The sequence below is a fragment of the Gadus macrocephalus genome, chromosome 21 (assembly GCF_031168955.1).
Source record: "Gadus macrocephalus chromosome 21, ASM3116895v1".
NCBI classification, from domain to species: domain Eukaryota; kingdom Metazoa; phylum Chordata; class Actinopteri; order Gadiformes; family Gadidae; genus Gadus; species Gadus macrocephalus.
The window spans coordinates 13,490,840-13,500,839 of record NC_082402.1 but is presented as its reverse complement, the minus strand read 5'-3'; positions in this window follow the sequence as shown (position 1 = coordinate 13,500,839).

Sequence of the window (10,000 nt, the reverse complement as noted above, 5' to 3'; positions counted from 1 at the left end):
TGAGAGGGGTTGAGCCCTACTTGTTCCTTAATGACATGCATTTTAACTCGCTGTAAGTCGCCTTTTGGTAAATGACTTCATAGAAAATGAAAATGTTATGTGATGTAATTTGTATCTCACAGGAGCATTGGTGATAAATTTGTTTTCAATTTGTAAATAAAGTCGTTCATCATGGTTCTTGTCAGCAAGCCACCTAATACTTCTTCTGTATTGTAATTCTACAATGTGTTTGCTTGAACAGAATATACATGCACATACATTAGTAACTAATTAGCACACAGCCAACATCTTGAAGAGTGCAAAATGTAAGAATTTTTTTTTTCATTTGTTGGACCTGGGATTTGCAGCACCTGCGGGTTGCAACCTATTTTTTTCTCTTTATAGCCAAAAAATATGCTAAACTTTAATGGTGTGGATGCACTTATTTACACATGAACATATAGCAGTTAATAAGAAAGAGCGAGAGTCTTGTCAAACCTTTATAACCTAAAGGTGTGTAGAGGGATCTCTCTTATGTTGAAATCCGTTGGCTGTCTTATATGGGATGTTAGTTGATAGTATCCATTATATTCCACTCTCTCCTCTTTCATTATTCTGTTTTAGGATTCAACCACCTGTTTCACTCTTCTGTAAACTACCGCTGTTTATCTCTCTCTCTCTGGCTCTCTCTCTCTTTCTCTCTCTCTCTGGCTCTTGCTCTCTATCACTCTCGTTCTCTGTGCTTCGCCTCTCCTGTACGCATTGCTAACATATCTACCGCTCTCTCTTTCACACACAAACACTTACTCTCTCTTTCTCTCTCCCTCTCTTTCCCACAACAATCCCCCTGCCTCACACACACACACACACACACACACACACACACACACACACACACACACACACACACACACACACACACACACACACACACACACACACACACACACACACACACACACACACACATACTCTTTTCGACCTGCCTCTCACTCTCCATACATCACTGTCTCTTGTCCCGGTCCTGTTTCGACCTGTCGGATTGTGCACTGTAGAGGTTGTTCTGTTCCCGTGGCGACGGCATCAATATAACATCCCTCCTCTCTGCCTCCCCACACTGGCCCGATACTCAACCCCACAACCTTTATTCTGTTGGCTTAGTGGAAGTTGATGAATTGATTTGTTTGTGCGAGATTCGATTTTTGCACATACATTTTCATGTTCATATACAAAATATTAATATTTTGTGTATTATTAATGAATATTCGTATTCAAATAATTAATATTACTGTTAAACATAATTCATAAATCATGCACAGAAATGGTGTAATCCCAGTAGGGCAATTATTAATTAAATTAATGTTATACTTTTATTTTGGTAAAAAAGATACACTGATTATGGTTTTAAGTCACGCCTCCCTGCCGCCCATCCTGATTGGTCATCCTGCCCCACCTGAAGGGTGTTATGTGCTGAGAAACCACCTCAAACACAGCGGATATAAGTAACATACAACTCATTTTCATTATTTTTTACCAGATCTACTAATTAAACTTAATCCATAAAACTTAATTTATTGTGTGTGATAAAAAGTTCTTAATGAGGGAAACAATGCAACAAGAACAAGTAAGGTGTCTAAATTAACAGCAAAAGTCAGACAATTGTGAGGTAGATTACAACAAAAATCATCATACATACCATAATTAGGATAAAGCTACTCTGGGGCTGGGTGAGGCTGGACTGCTGTTGTGCATTGAGCATTCAGTGTGCAGGTTGAACCAGCCGTCACCACGCACTCAGGGAGAGATCTCCTGCATGACAACGTGGGGCACCAACATCATATATTACTGTCTGCGAACCGTGCAATAAACCGGCTTTCCACAGCCCCGCCCTGCGGCCTTGTCTGGGGGAGCCCAATAAAGTCCCCTAGGCAGAGTGTGGCAGCCGACCGGGGAGCATGGATCATGGACATTGATACAATACCATGGAGCATGGACATTGATAGTATACAATACCAACATTGACTCATTCCGATACCCTCAATGCTCAACTGACTGTGGACATCTCGTGGTGTCGATTCCCATTCATCTCGGATGGGCACCCATAACTTTGTTCCACCACAGTATCTCCAGGTGGAGGGGGATCCAGTGGTGGCTGTCCCTTATGTTCAGTGAAACCCCGTTGGACATGGAGCCAAATATGAATGGGTTTACGCCGCGGTACATCCCACCGGAGCGCGGTTTGAATGACCTATTCCCTTAATCCATCCCATAATCCCTGGCAGCTTTATTGTTCAGGGAATATCTAATGTTTCTGTAGGATGAAGAATTACAGCAGTGTTTGCCGTGAATGATGTCACCTGCCGGAAGAAGGGATTGATGGAGGGATGGATAGAAAGGGAAAGGGACAAAGAGAGAGAGAGGGGGGGACACATCTGGAGGTCTGTTGAGAGAGCAGTAGAGTAAAGCTCTGGACATCCTTCTGAGAACCAGATGTTGTAGAATATTAACACACACACACACACACACACACACACACACACACACACACACACACACACACACACACACACACACACACACACACACACACACACACACACACACACACACACACACGCACACACACAATGATGCAGATAAACACACTGATCATATGATGATGTTTGTCTGTGTGTGTGTGTGATTGCACGCTGATGGTATTGTGTGTGTGTGTGTGATGATTGTGTGTTATTGCATAAGTGTGTGTGTGTGTTTGCGCCTATCTGATGCATTCATTTGTCGAGAGCAGATGACTCAGAGATAAAAGCGTGTGTGTGAGAGAGAGCGACCTCGTAGCATGCCCCTCCCCCCAGCATGTCACTCCAACATCAGAATATCCAATCAGCATCCAATCCAATCAGTTCCCCAGTTGCTCTCTACGCTCGACGTGACCAGCTGTGCTTCTTGAGGTCTGCCTCTAGTTTCTTGTTTTCTACGTGCGGCGTGAAGCGGTGAGGAGGTAAACAAACCTGCCGCCTTCTTTTCAGCTGCTGCTGCTGCATTATGGGATGTCTGATCAGCCTGCTGGCCAGCAGCTGTGAACGGGTTGATTTGATGTGATTTGTGTTTTTTGCGTTTTCACGGTGTGCCACGTTTGGGCATTGTCGTTCCACAGTTTAAATAATAAAAAATACAGATCATTTGACGCTTTCGATTTCTGGTTAAAGATGGGGCTAACGACGGAACCATGTCCATTTTAATCAGATGTTGTTTGGTAGACCCATTTGGTTTGAGAGATTACTCTGTGATGGATGTGATCACATCTGCAATCTCTCTTCTTCATTTGCTGAAAATATCGCAGCCAAATGTATAAATAAATTTAAGATAAGATGGGATAAAATGTGCTTGCAATGAGGGTGACATAATAAAGAAACACAGACATCAGCAGATAATAAAAGCATATGCTTTAAAAGTTCATTTGAAATCATGACTGTCCTCAAGTTTAAGCTATTTTTCATCCACCTGACCACTACACCTCAAAGTACTCCCCTCCATAAAAGGCCTTGGAGTTCTGCCCGCAGTACTTAGCCATGACCCTGCTCCAGTAATGCTAGTCGATAGCATAACCAGTAGCCATAGCCCTGACAGCGTTAGTAGAAGCCTAGCGCTCCAAGGACACAGTCTCGACCCTGTCTGCCTGAGCCCGGACCATAACCAGGAGCTAGTCTTGACCCTACAGCCCATGGAACTCCAAGGACAATGCGTCCATCTGCTACCAGTGTTGTTCAACACAGAGATAGATTATGAAGGATCAAACTGTTATTTACAGTTCAACTCTCATTCCCCTTCTCCACCAGAGCCATTTGCACTTAGCTCTAAGCCGTGATCTCTTTCTCCCTCTCTCTCCCTCTTTCTCTCTCTCTGCTCTGAGTGCAGCTCGGACGGCCGGTAAGCCCAGATACAGATTAGTAGCAGCGCCGCAGTGTTTACCGCAGAACGGCCTGACTGTGGACTGGATAGCCGGCCTGGAGCCTCCTGCATCATTACAATAGCATTTGGCGGTAGCTTCTCCAACCAAAGCCAAAAGGAAAAAAACGTGCTGAGTGCTATGATTGCCAAACAGTGCTTCGGCTCTGATGAGAAGTGGTTATTTCGAAAAGGGCAAAGTGAGATAAGGCTGTCTTTTGGAGCAGACTGAGATTTTATGTGGTGAACTGAAAAATTAGTCTGGCTGGTTTGTATGCCATACATGTCACTCTCGCCGTACTCTCACACTGTGCACGCCGCCAACTGGATCTGATACACTTTGGTTGCTGACCCCTCAGTTCTTCAAACACTGATACGGTGATCCCTTCATGTTCTTCTGACCCTATCCTTGTTTGCTTTTAGAGCTGCGTTTCATGTTCATTTACACCAGTATATAAAAACTCTTTACAGGGACAGAAGAGTTTCTGTAGTACGTTCTACTTCTCGCTTCCACCTTTCTAAAAAGGTTTTTTTTTTTTTTATACCAATGGTGTATAAAGTATTGTGGAAAAGTGTTCGACTAATATCTCTGACATGAAACATGATCACCGAATTCCACAAGGTTTGGCTCCTGTCTATCAAACGCTTAATATTTGTCACTGGAATAAAGCGAAGATGAAGAGATACTTGGTGACAAACATCTCAACGTAATACACAAGATTACCATATTCAATATCATAGTCATGAACATCTGACTCAAATATCACAGTCATCAACATCAGTGTTACCACTAATAGGGTTTGTAATCTGTGGGACTAATTAACGATCACCAGGCTTTAACTGAGATGACTATCAGAGATGAGTCCTTGATTAATTTAAGAGCTGAGAACATCAGACATTTTGGAAGGAAGTTGGGAGTTAGTTTGTTTGGACATCCTGTGAGAAGAGTTGTACTCTCATGGTCACAGCTGGATGTTTATGGTGTCCGTCACCAGGCCGATTGGTTGTTTGTTTGTCTGTAACTTCTATGTGTTATGGTAACAGGGGTTGTCCTCTGTAACTATATGGTAAAACAAATGGTTGGCTGTCTTCTGTAACTACGCTACTCACGTCTATACTCATCATCAAATCTGTAGTCACCCAGTAACATCTCTATTCAACGTCAACATCTGTATTCACCCTTTCATCTGTATTCACACAGTCACATCTGTAATCTCCCTCTCATCTGTATTCACCCAGTCACATCTGTAATCACCCTCCTACGCAAAGAATACAAAGGATAATCTGGTGAATCTACACACACACACACACACACACACGCACACACACACACACACACACACACACACACACACACACACACACACACACACACACACACACACACATACACACACACACACACACACACACACACACACGCACACACACACACACACACACACACACACACATCGGCCCCTAAGGAAGCTGTGTTGTAGATATAGAAGAGTATGTGTGCAAAACAAAACCTCGTCCACTTCCTGCGACGCCACAGCGGGAAAACACAACAATTACTGTTATTACCTCTCATATCCCAGCACTCGCGCTCTTATTTTAGAAACAGGAAGTGATGTCGCCAGCACCACCTCTGGGCCCGCTGGGATCAACAGAATCAACACTTTGTAAAACAACAAGTCGTTAGCTCTGAATACACAGTATGTATACGATTCAGACCTCAGGCAGGATTCTGTTAAAAACACAGCAAAACAGAACACAGAATCCAGAATAAATGTAGAATATATATAAGTATAAACCACAACGGGGTGTCCCGTTATATGAAAACAATGGGCAGGGTCTGTAGTTGAGGCGAGGTCGCTTAACACCACTCAAGTATTCAAGTATTCAACAATGCCCTGGAATAGAATAGGATATAAGTATGTGTTTTAGAGAATTTATGCCTGCTTCAGTGACTAACTAAAAATAATAGTGTAGATGAAGATGTTGAACAAAGACATTGGCCTATTTATCTATCTCTCTACACACACAGACACGTATACACACATACACATACAAAGGCGCACACACTCATACACACACCCACACACAAAAACAGGCCACATGGGCTTTTTAAACTGTGCCAGACTTCCACATGAGTCATTGTGAATTTTAATTGCTTGTATTTCGTTATACAAGCACGTCTCTACCGAAGGGGTTTGATAAATATCAGATCCTTAATACCTCATCTAAAAGGACATCTTATATTTCATATGTCCTATTATTCTGTGGCTACAGCACATATCGGGTGATTTAGAGTGCTTCACGTGAAACAGGAAACATGCAGACTGGTCAGAAATGACATTCAACTAGAAGTTGAATATTAAGTCACATTTACATTCTCCACTGGACTTAGATTAGGGGTGATACACCCATACTCACATGCTCACTATGTGAAGCACAGAAATTACATTATTGGGGGTCAAGCAGCGAAGCTGCGAGACAACCTATTGTTTTCTTACGTTTTCTAATTATTATTATCCTTCAGTTGGAGTCTATGGCAGCCCATAGAACGCCTTGGTGAAAAGTTGTGACACATTGGTTCAGGACAGTCCCATTAGCCCATTAAGTAAATTTGAGGTCGCTAGCTCATCAGCTCTAGCGCCACCAACAGGTCAAAGTTGGTTATGCATTCATGTTCATAACTTTCGACCAATTCATCCAATATTCACTAACAAGGTATCATTGGATTCCTTGATCCAAGCCGAGTTCAATGCACCCTATGTCGTTGATTTGCGCCATGATGGATTTTCCGCTACCTTGGTTTATGTCAAAAACCTTCAAGATGCATCTCATTTTGGTACATAGACCCATGACATCATCATGGGGACACTCAATGAATTTGGTGACCATTGACCTCTAGAAGGCGCTATAATTAAGGAAGACGTGTTTTAGGGTTAGGGTTAGTATATTTCAAACAAATTTCCAATGTCTGGTGATACTATCAGACCGCCCCATGTACCTAATAAAATATTTCCAATGGCAACATCAGAATTTGGCCACCATGTTGAAAGTTGTCAAAATCAATAGTACATATCCACAGGACACAAATTATGTCCAATCATCATGAAACTTACCATATATGATCTTCAGACCAAGTTGAACAAATGTGCCGGACAGCTTTTCAAATTCAAAACCGTTTGGCCGTGACAGCCGATCAAACTTGACGGTAAAGCCGCCCAACAGGAAGTAAGCCAGTTCTCAGCATGTCTTTAACATATCATAGCCAAACTTGGTAGATAGACTCATGACATCATTCTGGGGACATCCAAACAATTTGGTGACCTTTGAATTCACGGGGACGTTATAAAGGATGTGAGCTCATTTCTTTTTGTATTGTTTCTTTTTGTATTGTTTAGTATCAAAAGATACTTTTGATACCGAGTTTCAAAAGTACTTCCTGTTTTCTGTGGTTTAATAAAACTGTGCTGACATGTTTGCTTTGCTTCGTAAATGCAGTGTAAGAGAACCTCTCCTCCCAGACCTGGGCAGTCTGGGAGGCTGGTACTGTGAGCCAAGGCTGTGGCTAGGCTAGTGACCACGCTAGTGACCACGCTAGTGTCCACGCTAGTGACCACGCTATAGTGACCACGCTAGTGTCCAAGCTAGTGACCAAGCTAGTGTCCAAGCTAGTGACCAAGCTAGTGACCAAGCTAGTGTACAAGCTAGTGACCAAGCTAGTGTACAAGCTAGTGACCAAGCTAGTGTCCAAGCTAGTGACCAAGCTAGTGACCAAGCTAGTGACCAAGCTAGTGTCTAAGCTAGTGACTAAGCCATTTAATGCTTTTTGAAGGAGCTGAGCATCCTGGGATTGATTGGTGATGTGAGGGCCTGGGGAGCCGGCCAAACGATCTGGAGAGGAGTTGTAACCATAGACATCTTATATCATAGACGGAGCATCGAACGCTACCGCCTACTGGCGCTGACGAGACGCATAGGCCGCCATCTAGGAGTGGTGATCCGCTCCACTCAGTGTAATCCGTTTGACAGGAGCGATGAACCGTCAGCACATTTAATTAATCATACCTCACTGAATACCACTGATTTTCATGCGTTTTTTTGTCATACGTGTATCTATGATAAAGGACACATGGTTTGGCGTGTTTTATTATTTATAGTTGGCTTAACAGTACAATAATATTCTGATATGCTTTAAGGTGTATGCCAGTGGAGGTGGGCAGTTGGGGGTTCGCCAGTCACTCCCTGAGCAAAGCCTACGGCACACTGGGAATAACAGGTGCAAACCGAAGAAGAAGAAGAATGTAGGTATTAGTTTAAAGATGGATTTGGTCAGGAGAAAAATGGCTGAAGCAATGCATCATGGGAATAATAACCATTAGGGCTGGGGTAAGCACCCATCATGTAAGGGTTCAGAGTGCAGTAGGTGGTAATATGCTTGATGTTCCATGCCGTCTAATCCTAATGGGATGCTGATGGAATTATCTGATGGTGTCGGCTGCTATGCATGGGGTTACCCAGGCTGCTATGCATGGGGGGTCACCATGTAAGGTTAGGGTAAGTGCAGTCTCAAATCTGGGTTACCAGGACGTTTCTATTTCTTTCAACCAATCATGTTGCAGGAGGCGGGGTTCAGTAAGGGGGCATTTGCCACAAACTTGGCCAGCCGTTGTAAACTGTAAAGGAGGGACTGTTAAGGTTTGAAATCAACATTGTTTGGACTGGCCCCTGTAAAAATACCTTTCTTATATATGTACTCCCCTAATGGAAGCTTCTTTCAGTTTCTCGTCAGTAGAATATCTGCCATAATTCATGAAACACGGCGTAACTCTGCATCATTTCCATTCTAGTTTACGGCCCAGGCACTGGGCCTTCTACTCCCAGACGTTCTGCCATAACAGAGAAGGACTGCTGGCTCCCAGATTTGGGCAAGGGCAGAAGGCAGAACAGCTGGCGCAGATCCAGGGTATTTAAGACCGGAGTTGAAGCTTGGTTTAACTCATCACACACCGCACAGCGGGTCTGCCAGACAAATTAAATATAAATACAAGAGGAATTTAAAAATCCATAGTCCGTTTAACACGTTTCATCTTTGAAGTTGGAGCTAAGGGCGGGAAGCAATTAGGCACTCATTCGAGAATAAAACACCCAAATATTTTGAAACGGTACATGTTTGTCTGCCCCTGGGCGGTGTTTTCAACCTCTAACAGAAACCTTCTGTTGAGGAGTTGAATTATTAAAAAACAAGTAATGATCTTCGGAACATGTCATAATATGAGGTTGAGTTAGGAGCTGAAATTTCACTTATATTCCTTCCCTATTGTAGTGAAGTGAAGTGACTATAAACATATTTTCCTCTCCCACTCCTATTCTACCTCCTCTATACATAAAATTTCAGAGCCAGGGCTCTGTGACCAAAAGATAGGCTTCCTCTGTCTGTTCAAAACTCCTGACCTATTTATAACTCTACATAGACACCAGCTGAGCTAATGCAGTGTCAACAACACATTAAAGAAGCCAAGCACTTTACAGGCAACCAGTAGACACTGCTGCCTGGCACAGTGTAGTGGTTAGCGTTGCCAAACCACTAGTGGTTAGGTTAAAGGTGCCTAACCCAGCCGATTGGTTCTGGGTTTGATCCCCAGCGTCCACGGTCGATCTGCGGGCATCCGTGAGCCTAAAGATCCTTAACCCCTACCTGCTCCTTTTTTGTTTCTGAAAATTAATTTATTGCAAATCACTTTGCATAATAGCGTCTGCCGCATGTCTAAGAGGTACCTCACTGACTCTGGTATGCAGAAGGAGTTGCATCAGGAAGAAGGTCGCGTCTGTAGCAAGCGTCGAAGGGGAGCCTGTCAGTGGAAACAAAAAGAGAGGTTTCTGTGTAGCCCACGACAGACAGAACCTTGCGTGTGTGGAATAAAGAGTTAGAGCCCAACGCCGCGCAATCATCATAATAATAATGGTAGCAAAAGACTTTCAGGAGCGACATTGATTGTGTGACAGATCACCAGGGAGGCTGGGTATTGTGCGTCCAGTCGCGGTGTTATCGGAGCAGATGATACCTGTAATCAGACCTGGA